At 42.5% G+C, this 17,276-nt stretch overlaps 1 long non-coding RNA gene across 1 annotated transcript in view; it reads right to left on the bottom strand.

Moving 5' to 3' along the window:
* LOC139546208 (uncharacterized) overlaps window positions 1-15,185 on the bottom strand; it is a 56,197-nt gene extending 41,012 nt beyond the window's left edge. The window contains exon 1 of the long non-coding RNA XR_011669178.1: window positions 15,025-15,185. This is a non-coding gene — a long non-coding RNA (uncharacterized lncRNA). The remainder of the gene's footprint in view (window positions 1-15,024) is intronic.
* Between the last annotated feature and the right edge of the window lie 2,091 nt (window positions 15,186-17,276).

Below are 17,276 nucleotides of genomic sequence, written 5' to 3'. Positions count from 1 at the left end.
AAACTCCCTAAATTCTATCAGCATATCGATTGTGCTACCAGGGCTGGAAAAACCCTAGATCATTGTTATACTAATTTCCGCGACGCATATAAGGCCCTCCCCCGCCCCCCTTTCGGAAAAGCTGACCACGACTCCATTTTGTTGATTCCAGCCTACAAACAGAAACTAAAACAACAAGCTCCCGTGCTCAGGTCTGTTCAACGCTGGTCCGACCAATCTGAATCCACGCTTCAAGACTGCTTCGATCACGCGGATTGGAATATGTTCCGCATTGCGTCCAACAACAATATTGACGAATATGCTGATTCGGTGAGCGAGTTCATTAGGAAGTGCATTGACGATGTCGTACCCACAGCAACGATTAAAACATTCCCAAACCAGAAACCGTGGATTGACGGCAGCATTCGCGTGAAACTGAAAGCGCGAACCACTGCTTTTAACCAGGGCAAGGTGACCGGAAGCATGACCGAATACAAACAGTGTAGCTATTCTCTCCGCAAGGCAATCAAACAGGCTAAGTCCCAGTACAGAGACAAAATCGAGTCGCAATTCAACAGCTCAGACACAAGAGGTATGTGGCAGGGTCTACAGTCAATCACGGATTACAAAAAGAAAACCAGCCCCGTCGCGGACCAGGATGTCTTGCTCCCAGACAGGCTAAACAACTTTTTTGCCCGCTTTGAGGACAATACAGTGCCACTGACACGGCCCCCTACCAAAACCTGCGGGCTCTCCTTCACTGCAGCCGAGGTGAGTAAAACATTTAAACGTGTTAACCCTCGCAAGGCTGCAGGCCCAGACGGCATTCCCAGCCGCGTCCTCAGAGCATGCGCAGACCAGCTGGCTGGTGTGTTTACGGACATATTCAATCAATCCTTATCCCAGTCTGCTGTTCCCACATGCTTCAAGAGGGCCACCATTGTTCCTGTTCCCAAGAAAGCTAAGGTAACTGAGCTAAACGACTACCGCCCCGTAGCACTCACTTCCGTCATCATGAAGTGCTTTGAGAGACTAGTCAAGGACCATATCACCTCCACCCTACCGGACACCCTAGACCCACTCCAATTTGCTTACCGACCCAATAGGTCCACAGACGACGCAATCGCAACCACACTGCACACTGCCCTAACCCATCTGGACAAGAGGAATACCCATGTGAGAATGCTGTTCATCGATTACAGCTCAGCATTTAACACCATAGTACCCTCCAAACTCGTCATCAAGCTCGAGACCCTGGGTCTCGACCCCGCCCTGTGCAACTGGGTCCTGGACTTCCTGACGGGCCGCCCCCAGGTGGTGAGGGTAGGTAACAACATCTCCACCCCGCTGATCCTCAACACTGGGGCCCCACAAGGGTGCGTTCTGAGCCCTCTCCTGTACTCCCTGTTCACCCACGACTGCGTGGCCATGCACGCCTCCAACTCAATCATCAAGTTTGCGGATGACACTACAGTGGTAGGCTTGATTACCAACAACGACGAGACGGCCTACAGGGAGGAGGTGAGGGCCCTCGGAGTGTGGTGTCAGGAAAATAACCTCACACTCAACGTCAACAAAACGAAGGAGATGATTGTGGACTTCAGGAAACAGCAGAGGGAGCACCCCCCTATCCACATCGACGGGTCAGTAGTGGAGAAGGTGGAAAGTTCCTCGGTGTACACATCACGGACAAACTGAATTGGTCCACCCACACAGACAGCGTTGTGAAGAAGGCGCAGCAGCGCCTCTTCAACCTCAGGAGGCTGAAGAAATTCGGCTTGTCACCAAAAGCACTCACAAACTTCTACAGATGCACAATCGAGAGCATCCTGTCGGGCTGTATCACCGCCTGGTACGGCAACTGCTCCGCCCACAACCGTAAGGCTCTCCAGAGGGTAGTGAGGTCTGCAGAACGCATCACCGGGGGCAAACTACCTGCCCTCCAGGACACCTACACCACCCGATGTCACAGGAAGGCCATAAAGATCATCAAGGACAACAACCACCGAGCCACTGCCTGTTCACCCCGCTATCATCCAGAAGGCGAGGTCAGTACAGGTGCATCAAAGCAGGGACCGAGAGACTGAAAAACAGCTTCTATCTCAAGGCCATCAGACTGTTAAACAGCCACCACTAACATTTAGCGGCCGCTGCCAACATACTGACTCAACTCCAGCCACTTTAAAAATGGGAATTGATGGAAATTATGTAAAAATGTACCACTAGCCACTTTAAACAATGCCACTTAATATAATGTTTACATACCCTACATTACCCATCTCATATGTATATACTGTACTCTATATCATCTACTGCATCTTGCCATCTTTATGTAATACATGTACCACTAGCCACTTTAAACTATGCCACTTAATATAATGTTTACATACCCTACAGTACTCATCTCATATGTATATACCGTACTCTATACCATCTACTGCATCTTGCCATGCCGTTCTGTACCACCACTCATTCATATATCTTTATGTACATATTCTTCATCCCTTTACACTTGTGTGTGTATAAGGTAGTAGTTGTGGAATTGTTAGGTTAGATTACTTGTTGGTTATTACTGCATTGTCGGAACTAGAAGCACAAGCATTTCGCTACACTCGCATTAACATCTGCTAACCATGTGTATGTGACTAATAAAATTTGATTTGATTTGATTTGAACAACAGACCGGCGCTCCATAACAAACCCCTCAGCACTGCTATAACAGACCGGCGCTCCATAACAAACCCCTCAGCACTGCTATAACAACGGACCGGCGCTCCATAACAAACCCCTCAGCACTGCTATAACAACAGACCGGCGCTCCATAACAAACCCCTCAGCACTGCTATAACAACAGACCGGCGCTCCATAACAAACCCCTCAGCACTGCTATAACAACAGACCGGCGCTCCATAACAAACCCCTCAGCACTGCTATAACAACAGACCGGCGCTCCATAACAAACCCCTCAGCACTGCTATAACAACAGACCGGCGCTCCATAACAAACCCCTCAGCACTGCTATAACAGACCGGCGCTCCATAACAAACCCCTCAGCACTGCTATAACAACAGACCGGCGCTCCATAACAAACCCCTCAGCACTGCTATAACAACAGACCGGCGCTCCATAACAAACCCCTCAGCACTGCTATAACAGACCGGCGCTCCATAACAAACCCCTCAGCACTGCTATAACAACAGACCGGCGCTCCATAACAAACCCCTCAGCACTGCTATAACAACAGACCGGCGCTCCATAACAAACCCCTCAGCACTGCTATAACAACAGACCAGCGCTCCATAACAAACCCCTCAGCACTGCTATAACAACAGACCGGCGCTCCATAACAAACCCCTCAGCACTGCTATAACAACAGACCGGGGCTCCATAACAAACCCCTCAGCACTGCTATAACAACAGACCGGCGCTCCATAACAAACCCCTCAGCACTGCTATAACAACAGACCGGCGCTCCATAACAAACCCCTCAGCACTGCTATAACAACAGACCGGCGCTCCATAACAAACCCCTCAGCACTGCTATAACAACAGACCGGCGCTCCATAACAAACCCCTCAGCACTGCTATAACAACAGACCGGCGCTCCATAACAAACCCCTCAGCACTGCTATAACAACAGACCGGCGCTCCATAACAAACCCCTCAGCACTGCTATAACAACAGACCGGCGCTCCATAACAAACCCCTCAGCACTGCTATAACAACAGACCGGCGCTCCATAACAAACCCCTCAGCACTGCTATAACGGGCCAGCGCTGAGCGAGGGATGGGGGGTCTGAGGAAGAAACAGGGACATTGGGCAAGATTAGGGAAGGGGCTAGAAAGAGGGGGGACAGTGAAAGGGAGGGAGGTCTTGTTACTATGTTGCCCCAACTGATGCCAGCAGGGACCCCAAAAAAAATGCTGATCACCAGGGAAACAGTGCCAGCTCACCTGCCTGCGGTACAAACTAGAGGCCAGTTACACCCCTGAGACTGACTTTCAGCCATCTAATAATCAAATGGATATTAACTAACGCAGGCCGACTGGAAAATATTTTGTCTTCGTCCACCACAGCAGTGAAGTCGGACTGACCCTTCAAGACTACAGAGAAATGATAACAGCAACTCTGGAACGATTGCTGCTCTGAAATGAATGCTAAGGAATCTAAAGCAAATCCTTGATGCTTCCATCCTCAGTTGGAAATGAATTCCCAGCCTAGCGGGGAGCCCAGACCTGCTGTACAGCACAGCCTGGCTTTGTACCAAATGGCACCCTATTCCCTATATAGTGCACTATTAGCCGTATGGGCACTGGTTAAAAATAGTAGTGGAGCCATTTGTAGGGCAATATAAAATCTGCTTTGTGGAGAACGCGAACAGAATCCCAACTTTATTGACAAAGATAAAATACACTGATGCTATTTGTTTAATTTCCTTAGAGGCAACAGGAATTTCCCTGTTTCGGTGTGTGTACATGATGCTCATGTATTTAAAACTGTTTTCTGGTAGATGGAAAGGCTTTCCCGAAAACATTTAATTTATTATGTTAACTACAAAGTAGCCTATGCCTACCTGGCAGAATGACATGATTATTTGCATAAATTCAGTGGCCATTAAACTCTGCAATCACATGAGAGCTAGACACATCACTAACCAAACAAAGGTCTCTGGCTGGTGTGCAGTTGAAATAAAGGGTAACTACAACTAAAAATGAAAAGCCATTCGATTTCTCAGACCTCCTGATGTAGTCGAAGCGTTGTTGTGGATTTAGAACAGCTAAAAAATATTTACATTTTTTAAAGTGGGAACTATAACCCTCAACAAAACAGAATCAGGCAATAAATAAAAATAGGACCCTACATTTGGGACACAGGCCCTCTCTCAGCACCAACATAATCCAGGTAGAATCAGGAATTCCCCAGGGCGGCTGTCTAGGCCCCTTACTTTTTTCAATCTTTACTAATGACACGCCACTGGCTTTGCATAAAGAATGTCTATGTATGAGGATGACTCAACACTATACACGTCAGCTACTACATCGACTGAAATAACTGCAACACTCAACAAAGAGTTGCAGTTGGTTTCAGAATGGGTGGCAAGGAAAACAGATATATACACACACCTTATGGAACAGCGGGGACTGAAGCAACACATGTATAGACACACAATAACATACGCACTATACACACACACGTACACATGGATTTTGTACTGTAAATATGTGGTAGTGGTGGAGTAGGGGCCTGAGTGCACACTGTTATACAATTTTAAAACAATAAAATACATTCATAACTACCTAGTCAGCCAAAGCCTCAGATCCAGCACTCCCCTGGAATCATCTAATTGGCAGCAGTTCAACTCTGGGCTCTGAGTCGTGACTGGCACAGTAAACAGGACAGGCCTCAGTTTAGACATAAAATACAGAGACATGGAGCTCTCAGGTACCTACCGTTATTGCACTGTGATGTACCTTGCTGTACAGCCACCATGACAGGCCTGTGTGTCACAGTGGACATACAGTGCATTCGGAAATGATTGATTCCCATTTACTTTTTCCACAATGTGTTACGTTACAGCCTTTTTCTAAAATGGATTAACAATTTACACACAATACCCCATGACACAGCCAAAACAGGTTTTGATGGATGCCACCGATCTTGGGTTTCTGTTTTACATTTTTTTAAATAAATTTGCCACAATTTCTAACAACCTGTTTTTGCTTTGTCATTATGGGGTACAGGGTATATTTATTTAACTTACTTGCTGTTTCGTTCATTTGTTCAGTCGTTTCTTTATCAACCAGAATTTCATCATATATGTCAAGCAGTAAAGTTTCAGCTCCGTGGCCTCTCTGACAGTGCGCGCCGAGGAACTGTGTCCGTATCCATCTTGTCCAGCTGTGTCTAACATTGCACATAAAGCCCGTTTGTCTGCATCGAAGTACCGGTCCTTGTACATAGCATCGAGCATGGTGGAGACACAGCAAAGAGGCTCAGAGACAATGCCACCAAATCGCTTTTTCACAGCCTCTTGTAGAGTACTTTTCCAAGTTAACCCCACAGTCTGTGTCGGCAGTTTTGTTGAGCAGAGGGTGTCACGTCTGCTGCAGACAGTTGATTCGCTTATTTCTCGAGTCAGTTGTTCAAATGGCACTAGGAGTGTGCTCATGTTTCAAACATGTTCTCAAATGCCATTGAAATGCAACGCAATACGGCTTTCCTCAGTACGAAATCCTCATCGACCCGCTGTGCTGTCAGACTCAGCATGCTCATGGGGCTGACATCGCTGGTCCAAATGTCAGTCGTGAAGCTAATAGCAGTGACGCCCATAGCAAGTAGCTCATGGATGTGAGTTTCAACAATACTGTTTAACTCCGGTAGGGCAACATCTGAAAAATAGCGCCTACTTGGTAGTGTGTACCGGGGCTCGAGGTGCTCGACCAGTCAGCGAAAGCCAACATCATCCACGACAGAGAACGGTTGATTGTCAAGGGCAATTAATTCCATTATCTTGGCGTAAATGGATTTTGACTTGTCTCGCTGAAATTCTCTTTCAAATGACTGCAAAGTCCACAGAGCAGACATTGTGGGCTAGGAATGCTGTGTTGCACGTGTAGCGCTATATTTTTTGTGACGACATTACCTCATCTACCTACGTTATACAGGTATGCACGTCAGCTTTGACATTACCTCATCTTCTACGTTATACAGGTATGCACGTCAGCTTTGACATCGGTTTTGCACATCTGTGTTAAACTAGACATCGGGCCGATGCCTTTGTTGGCATTTTTAGCTAATATCAGCCGATTCCGATATGCTTACCGATATATCGTGCATCCCTAATTTATTGTCTACATTGGTTTTTGCCACGTTTATTCCATTACAGACACCTAATGCATACTTTTACATGATATGTGAGCTAAACGTAAATGGAAAAGACTTTAATCCATGTTAAGGACAAAACTACATTGAAATCAAATACTTCAGGATTCTACTCATTCCTATGGAGGACTGCCAATAAGCTGCTTCTGATCATTCCTTTGGAGGACTGCCAATAACCTGCTTCCCAAATGGCACCCTATTCCCTATGGACCCTGGTTCAAAAGTAGTGCACTATGTCAGGAATAGGGTGCCATTTGGGAAACAGGCCCTTCCCTGGTGAGTATAGGATGAAACCCACATAACTTATCCCAAAACCACTTCCCTGGGAATCACATCCGTCGCAGAAGGCTGTCTGTCTGTCTGTCTGTCTGTGTCCAGCTACTAGTCGTATTCCCAAACTGCGTCACATGAATCCAGAAATACCAGGCGAGTAATACGCTTCTGAAAACACTGATGCAACAGAATAATCAGGAGACATGTTGCTCTTCCTCAGTGCTGCTCTGACAGTGTAATCCAGAGAGAACCATAGTGTGTCTCAATAGGGGTACAATCCTCACCATAGGAGGGAGATTATAACACACAGATGTGACAGAGCTGACAGCCAGGCCTCCTGCCCGTCTCTATCAGTGGGACTCAGCAGGCTGGACTCCGCTCCCTCTGTCTACATGCTACGCACATGTTCAGCTGGCCCTGTCCGTTCAGTACCCTTCACATGACTTGTGTGATTAACCTGTTCAGTGCTTCCTCTAACAGATTCAGTCAGTTAGGAATCTCCCATTTCTGCAGTTTAAATCCTAAATCACACAACAGCCTTAGATACAATCTAGGCCTAAAAGAGGACCTGTTAACCCACGACAGGCTAATTAAAGCACTGATCCCCTGGGCAGGTATCCCTCGGGTGGTGGAGGAGGGCATGATGTATGGTTGGGACTCTGCATAGCCCTGGGGATATAACTTCAGTAGGGTAAATCCATTTGAATTCAATCACTTTGACAGCATCACTTTAGATTTAAACCAAAACAACTTCCCATTCATGGTGGCCGATGGAAGAAGTGGTCAGAAAGGGACTTGTTTTTACTTGACTGCCAAAACATTCCGGAGATAAAGGTGCTCTGAGTAGACCCATTTTGAATACCCTTCTTCACCGGGACATATAACTGGTTGAGGTTGGCGTCATTTAAACACACACAAACAGTGCTGTCCAACTTGATTATTTATTGAAAAGTATATTGCAATTTAGACCCTATTTCACATCTGAGAGTTGTGTGTTCATCAGTTGAGATAACATGCTCTTAAATACAGGGTGGGTGTCATTTCAACTACAGAAATCAGACTGGACCTGTCCCTGCAGACCACTGCAATTTAGCTGGTACACCATTAGGGTTAGGGTTAACCCATTACAAATTTACTTAAAATGTTAAAAAGGTACTACACAGGATTTTTTTTAATTGTAATTTCACAAAAATGTCCATAATATATCTGCAGTAATAGTGTAATGATAGCGTTGGCTGTGATTTTCACCTATTCATTTCTCCCACCGGAGTGGCAACTGTGGTCAAAATGGGAAATCGGTTTTGACAGTGTGGCTGTGTTATCTAGTGGAAATCAACTCAGTGAACAAAAATAATGCAACAATTTCTACAATTTTACTGAGTTACAGTTCATGTCACCCACCACCGCTTTTTAGTCTTATGTAGCAACATTAAAATGGTGCTTTTTACATTGGATAAAAGTAGAGACTACAAATCATACTCCACAGATGAGGAACAACAGGAAAGTAATTCTGATTTGAAAGTTGATAAACTTGTAACTTTTGAGAAAATGGCCCTTGAATGCTTGGGTACATCTACTGTAGAAATCTTCATTCCTAACGGCCCTGAATACCTCTGTTGATCCTACAGCTATTGCATGCAGAAATCATGTGCCTATGAACCAGAGTTATACTGTTAGCACTGAGTAGGAAGACCACTTAGTGCAGGGTGAGCGGCACAATCAGCTCCAATGTAAATAACATGAGTAAGTCTACCTCTGATAAGCTTCCCAGTAAAGCATTAAAAACAATCAACAACCCAGAAAAGTGCCAAAAATAGCCCACATTAACACATGTAACCTGAGAAACAAGGTTCATGAAGACAACTTGCTTGTAACAGATGACATTCATTTTCTGACTATCTCTGAAACTCACTTAGATAATACCTTTGATGATACAGTGGTAGCAATACATGGTTATAACATCTACCGAAAAGAGAGAAATACCAACAGAGGCGGTGTTGCTGTCTATATTCAGAACCACATTCCTGTAAAGATTAGAGAGGATCTCATGTTAAATACTGTTGAAGTAATATGGCTACAGGTTCATCTGCCTCACCTAAAGCCCATTCTGGTGGGAAGCTGCTATAGACCACCAAGTGCTAACAGTCAGTATCTGGATAACGTGTGAAATGCTTGATAATGTATGTGATAAACAGAGGTGTATATTTTCTAGGTGACTTAAATATTGACTGGCTTTCATCAAGCTGCCCACTAAAGAAAAAGCTACAAACTGTAACCAGTGTCTGTAACCTGGATCAGGTTGTCAGTCAACCTACCAGGGTATTTAAAAACAGCACAGGAATGAAATCATCAACATGTATTGATCACATCTTTACTAATACTGCAGAAAGTTGCTTTAAAGCAGTATCCAGATGCATAGGATGTAGTGATCACAATATAGTAGCCATATCTAGGAAAACCAAAGTTCCAAAGGCTGGGCCTAATATAGTGTATAAGAGGTCATACAATAAGTTTTGTAGTGATTCATATGTTTGTTGGTCCGTGGTGTGTAATAAGGAGCAAACAGACGCACGCTGCACTTGACATTTATGAATTTGCTTATCCCAGTTGCTAATAAGCATGCACCCATTACGAAAATGACTGCCTTCGAGTGGCGCAGTGGTCTAAGGCACTGCATTGCAGCGCCACTAGAGATCCTGGTTCGAGTCCGGAATGGCAGGAACTCTAAGAAAACTTATGAGGACAGGGAGTACTTCTCAAGGTTTCCCTAATCTCGGGGGAATGGAACTGTCGGCTGGGCAGTGATACACAGTGGTGAGAACTACAGAGATAAAACTCACCTACTGTTTGTGTGGAAGTATGTGCGTAGGATACCTACCACTGACAATCAATAGCTCTGACCAATATCCATTTTATAGCTGTGCACATACTTCCACACAAACAGTATGTGCGCAGCTATAAAATGGATGTCTTTGTATAATGGACTTTAGTACAGTTTATTCAGAGAGCGTTCTATCTTTTTGCATAAGCTGAGTCTTTGACTAATTATTATTCAACCCATGGTCTTACAGATCTCGGGGATTGGTCAGAGGTATTGATTGTCAGTTATTATCATTGGGATTGAAAATTCTCTTGACAAAAACCGACTGATTTTGCCAAATACTTTAATGATTTTTTTAATTGCAAAGATTAGCAAATTTAGCAACAAACGCTTACACTACTTAGAGACATGGCTACATGGAACTCTATTCCACATCAGGTAACTAATGCAGCAGTAGAATCAGATTTTAAAAACAGATAAAAATACACCTTACGGAACACCGGGGACTGTGAAGACACACACAAAAAGGTACCGACACGTATACGCACACAAGCGCTAACACACGCACTCTCTACACATACATTGTAATATTGTTGTATTATACATATGTAGTGGTGTAATAATGTTATATGATGTACTGTTTTATATGCAAGTACTTAATGTGTTTGGACACCAGGAAGAGTAGCTGCTGCCTTGGCAACAGCTAAAAGGGATCCTTAATAATTACAAAAAGATAAGGTGCAAAAGGTACAGTGAAATGGTTACTTGCAAATTTTCATAGTAGCAATTAGAGGTCGACCGATTATGATTTTTCAACGCCGATACCGATGCCGATTATTGGAGGACCAAAAAAGCCAATACCGATTAATCGGCCAATTTTTTTAAATGTATTTGTAATAATGACAATTACAACAATACTGAATGCACAATTATTTTAACTTAATATAATACATCAATAAAATGAATTTTGCCTCAAAATGAAACATGTTCAATTTGGTTTAAATAATGCAAAAACAAATTTGGTTTAAATAATGCAAAAACAAAGTGTTGGAGAAGAAAATTAGCGCGCAATATGTGCCATGTAAGAAAGCTAACGTTTAAGTTCCTTGCTCAGAACATGAGAACATATGAAAGCTGGTGGTTCCTTTTAACATGAGTCTTCAATATTCCCAGATAAGAAGTTTTAGGTTGTAGTTATTATAGGGATTATAGGACTATTTCGCTATACAATTTGTATTTCATATACCTTTGACTATTGGATGTTCTTATAGGCACTTTAGTATTGCCAATGTAACAGTATAGCTTCCGTCCCTCTCCTCGCCGCTACCTGGGCTCGAACCAGGAACACATCGACAACAGCCACCCTCGAAGCAGCGTTACCCATGCCGAGCAAGGGGAACAACTACTCCAAGTCTCAGAGCGAGTGGCGTTTGAAACGCTATTAGCGCGCACCCCGCTAACTAGCTAGCCAGTTCACATCGGTTACACTAGCCTAATCTCGGGAGTTGATAGGCTTGAAGTCATAAACAGCGCAATGCTTGAAGCATTGCGAAGAGCTGCTGCCAAAGCGCACTAAAGTGCTGTTTGAATGAATGTTTACGAGCCTGCTGCTGCATACCATCGCTCAGTCAGACTGCTCTATCAAATATCAAATCATAGACTTAATTATAACATAAAAACACACAAATACGAGCCTTTGGTCATTAATATGGTCGAATCCGGAAACTATCATTTCGAAAACAAAACGTTTATTCTTTCAGTGAAATACGGAACCGTTCCGTATTTTATCTAACGGGTGGCATCCATAAGTCTAAATATTCCTGTTACATTGCACAACCTTCAATGTTATGTCATAATTACGTAAAATTCTGGCAAATTAGTTCGCAACAAGCCAGGCGGCCCAAACTGTTGCATATGCAATGAACGCAAGAGAAGTGACACAATTTCACCTGGTTAATATTGCATGCTAACGAGGATTTCTTTGCTAAATATGCAGGTTTAAAAATATATACTTCTGTGTATTGATTTTAAGAAAGGCATTGATGTTTATGGTTAGGTACACGTTGGAGCAACGACAGTCCTTTTTCGCGAATGCGCACTGCATCGATTATATGCAACGCAGGACACGCTAGATAAACTAGTAATATCATCAACCATGTGTAGTTATTACTAGTGATTATGATTGATTTATTGTTTTTTATAAGATAAGTTTAATGTCTCAACTGATGGCGGGCACAGCACAAAAACCTTAGATTACGTAAATTAGTGTCTAAGCTACAAAAAATTATACATTTGGGTTTACCGGTTTTTAGATAGACGTTAAAAGGTTAAAAAAAATATTTCCCCAGAAATTCAAAAAACTATTTTGACAACCCTGTTTGTAAGCTTTTAAATTAACCACATACGTTTACCCAATCCAGTGCTGAAGACATTGGTGCTGTGAAAAAGGGATTGGATTTACCCAGTAAGCACAACCCTTGCTCTGTGTAGCAATATATATATATATATACACACACACACACATATATATATAAAACCCAGACTACACGTCCTTATTGTCATTATTATTATTGCAATTGAGGCGAAAGGCACAATACATTCATTCACATGATACAATACATTTACATTTTAAACAAGTTAACTTCTTGACGCTAGGGGTCAGATTTTTTTTTAATTTTTTTTTAAATAACGTTCCAAAGGTAAACGGGCTATTTCTCAGGTCCAGATCGTAGAATATGCATATAATTTACAGAATAGGATAGAAAACACTCCAAAGTTTCCAAAACTGTCAAAATATTGTCTGTGAGTATAACTAAACTGATTTTGCAGGCAAAAACCTGAGGAAATCTAACCCGGAAGTGATTTTCTTTTTTTCTGTGTTTCATTTCCCGTCTTTCTTCCATTTAAAGGGGTATCAACCAGATTCCTTTTCCAATGGCTTCCTCAGGCTGTGACCAGGCTTTAGACATATAGTTTCAGGCTTTTATTTTGAAAAATGAGCGAGATTTTTCAAAACTAGTCAGGTGTCATCTGATTAGTTCCTGCGCGCGAGAGGGGTAGCTCTCCATTTTCTTTCTCTCTTTTATTGAATAGGTTACGGTCCGGTTGAAATATTATCGATTATGTATGTTAAAAACAACCTGAGGATTGATTATAAAAAACATTTGACATGTTTCTAAGAATATTACGGATACTTTTTGGAATTTTCATCGAACGGAACGAGGCTGTGGTTTTCTTAACATAACGCGCAACCCAAATGACGTTTTTTTATTACAAAAGTCATATTTATCGAACAAAAATAACATTTATTGTGTAACTGGGAGTCTCGTGAGTGCAAACATCCGAAGAATATCAAAGGTAAGCGATTAATTTAATTGCTTTTCTGACTTTCGTGACCATGCTAATTTGGGACTAGCTGTTCTAGCATTGATTGATACAAAAGCTTGGATTGCTTTCGCTGTAAAGCATATTTTCAAAATCTGACATGATAGGTGGATTAACAACAAGCTAAGCTGTGTTTTGGTATATTTCACTTGTGATTGCATGATTATAAATATTTTTTGTAATATTTGGCGCCCTGCAATTCAGTGGTTGTTTAGGAAAATGATCCCGCTAAAGGGATCCGTAGCGCCAAGAAGTTAAATAGCGTCGTCCAGGTTTGGCCGGTGTAGGCCGTCATTGTAAATAAGAATTTGTTCTTAACTGACTTGCCTAATTAAATAAAGGTTAAATATTGTAAATAAACAAAATTAACACATCGCTTGCGGTAAGGTTTTGGAAGCATAAGGACCTTATCTTTCATGTCAGCGAGAAAAGGAAACCTTTATAGGTTTAGGGCTCCCAACGGCCATATTTCCATGTTACAGCGCTTGTTTACAGAAAAGACGGCGTGGACTACCTGTGCTAATTACAGTATTGAAAATAAAATGTTTCAAGGACAAAATTACATGTATTTAAGTCTTTTTTTGGTTGTAGTGGGGCCAGAAATATAATTTTTAAAAACATTTGTATATTTGTTTCTCTTTTTAAATTGCCATGTTTGGATCACATATTATAATTTAAAAGTATGCATTACGGTGTCTGTAAACGTGTCAAAACAAATGTAGACATTAATGCATTTCTATAGGATTCCAAAATATATTTTTTTACAATTGAGTACCACCAAGATGGCTGCGTAGTGGCTTCAATAAAGCGCCCCCCGTCAGTCCAGGGGTTATAAACATCATTGGTTAAAACAGTGTAAGTGTGTATTTCGCATTTGTTAAATTATTTTGATGTGATATGAAAGTAACGTTAGAGGGATTTATGTTTCTAAAACTTTACCGTAATTGAGAATCGATTGACGTTTAGATGGGACTATTAGGCTGTTTTGGCTTCCAGAGCCAATTCACCTTTAAAACAGAACATGTAACGTTAAGGTTTTAGGACGAACGTTAGACTCTTTTAGTCAATTATTGCGCTAACAAGCGTACCTCAACCTAGTTAGCTAATTTCACCGACGACTCAGAGGAGCGCTAGCTAGCTAGCCGTTAGGTAACGTTAATGTTAGCAATGGGTGTGCTGTTTTTTTGGAGCTAGCTTGATGAAGGTTGGCTCCAACTTCCAAGTTTTATAGGTTTCAGTATTGCCCTCGGGCAGGCAACGTCACGGTTCAACAACATATCAACATATTCTGCTGTTTTAATTGTGTAATATAGCAGCTAGTAATAATGCCTGGCTTTGCAGCACGACCAAATCTGTTTGGTTTCATGCCCGGCTAACGTCACGAAATGTTGACACGTAGCTGGCTGGGTAACGTTAGGATATACTAGCTAACCAAAACCACGAAGACATCCAGAAACTAGTGTTACAAACGATTCAAAAAGGTAAAATTAGCTTACCATCAAGTTAGCATCCAATGACAAGGTCGAGAAACTAGAAAACAGGCTCCTAGTTAACGTAACGTTACCTAGTTAAAACCGTAAAGGTGTTCACTCCTGCCTCGTTACAAAAAATAATCCCAGTTGGAAATCCAACTAGCTACGTTGTTAGTCAGCGGTGCGTAGCTAGATAGAGAAATATAACTTACCCAATTTGTCATGCGTTAACAGCAGATATCAGATGAATTCAGCCAACGAAGCTAGCAATTTCTGTAGTTTTCATTTAATCATTGCGTGTATGTCGTGTACCCTGAACATTAGCTGACTCCCCAACCTATTCTCCAATCACCTCGCCTCCCCGCTATGCTGCTGCACTTCTATTGGACAATCTCAGCCCAGAAATGCTTCACTATAGGTGAAGCAAATATTGCGGATAGGATGTGTGGACTATCCGATGAGCTATAATTAGAACGAGACTATCCTATAAATCTATGGGAATTATTCTAAAGATTATTTTCCATCAAAAATGTGTACCATTCAATTTGAAGCAGTACTAGATAGGGCATTCATTTGCATTTTGCTGTGAGGCCAGGACATTTGATTTGGTAGCACCAGACAGTACAGCATGTTCTTCCAGATACATTGTGTATTTTCACCTCACCTGTGAGAGAAAATTCAGCAACTATTGGGCGCAGTGGAAATTCATCAACTATTGGGCGCAGTGGAAATTCATCAACTATTGGGCGCAGTGGAAATTCATCAACTATTGGGCGCAGTGGAAATTCATCAGGGTTTCACAGATTGGTAAATAAAAGAGGATTTTATACATTTCTATATAGCTTCCTATTGGTCAGACTTTTGCAACTAACTCATTTAACAACATGCTTTGTGTCATATCCCATTATGATTGGTACCTGAGCCCATAGGAGGCCATATATAAAACCCTCCTCCATTATTATTAAAAGTCTAAACGGATTCCTTGGGACCTCCCAAGGCTGTAGTTATAATTTAAAACGGTTAGGGTTATGGTTAGGGACGGCCCACGGATCTCGTATAGCACCAACATTTAATTGTTCTGTCTGTAAAACCCTGGGCCTGATGAATGTTGTTGGGTGCACTTTTATCAACTTCCACAGTTCTCCAAGATTTCCTACATTTTCTCTTCACGAAGTTTGCTCCTCATTTCATGCACCTTGATTGAAGAGTGAGGTAGTGACAGCCTTAATCCAGAATTTTTTGTTGTTGTTTAAATTTAACCTTGATTTAACTTGGCAAGTCAGTTTGGTGGGGTAGGCCATCATTGTAAATAAGAATTTGCCTAGTTAAATGAAGGTTAAATAAAAGGTTAAATAAAATAACAAATTCTTATTTACAATGACGGCCTACCCCGGCCAAACCCGGACGACGCTGGGCCAATGGTGCGCTGCCGATGGGACTCCCAATCACGGCCGGTTGTGATACAGCCTGGAATTGAACCAGGGTGTCTGTAGTGACTTTCACTGGGGACAGGGGAGACATTCCCCCCCACATTCAAAAATTGCATTTTTGTATATATCAATCAATCAAATTTATTTATAAAGCCCTATTTACACATATATATATATATATATATATATATATATATATATATATATATATATATATATAAACTCAGCAAAAAAAGAAACGTCTCTTTTTCAGGACCCTGTCTTTCAATGATAATTCGTAAAAATCCAAATAATTTCACAGATCTTCATTGTAAAGGGTTTAAACACTGTTTCCCATGAACCATAAACAATTAATGAACATGCACCTGTGGAGGATCGTTAAGGCACTAACAGCTTACAGATGGTAAGCAATTAAGGTCACAGTTATGAAAACTTAGGACACTAAAGAGGCCTTTCTACTGACTCTGAAAAACACCAAAAGAAAGATGCCCAGGGTCTCTGCTCATCTGCGTGAACGTGCCTTAGGCATGCTGCAAGGAGGCATGAGGACTGCAGATGTGGCCAGGGCAATAAATTGCAATGTCCATACTGTGAGACGCCTAAGACAGCGCTACAGGGAGACAGGACGGACAGCTGATCGTCCTCGCAGTGGCAGACCAGGTGTAACAACACCTGCGGGACAGGTACAGGATGGCAACAACAACTGCCCGAGTTACACCAGGAACGTACAATCCCTCCATCAGTGCTCAGACTGTCCGCAATAGGCTGAGAGAGGCTGGACTGAGGGCTTGTTGTAAGGCAGGTCCTCATCAGACATCACCGGCAACAACGTCGCCTATGGACACAAATCCACCGTCGCTGGACCAGACAGGACTGGCAAAAAGTGCTCTTCACTGACGAGTCGCAGTTTTGTCTCAACAGGGGTGATGGTCGGATTTGCGTTTATCGTCGAATGAATGAGCGTTACACCGAGGCCTGTACTCTGGAACGGGATCGATTTGGAGGTGGAGGGTCTGTCGGGGTCTGGGGCGGTG

The sequence above is a fragment of the Salvelinus alpinus genome, chromosome 20 (genome assembly GCF_045679555.1).
Source record: "Salvelinus alpinus chromosome 20, SLU_Salpinus.1, whole genome shotgun sequence".
Classification (NCBI taxonomy): domain Eukaryota; kingdom Metazoa; phylum Chordata; class Actinopteri; order Salmoniformes; family Salmonidae; genus Salvelinus; species Salvelinus alpinus.
This window is presented reverse-complemented; position numbering and strand designations above follow the sequence as displayed.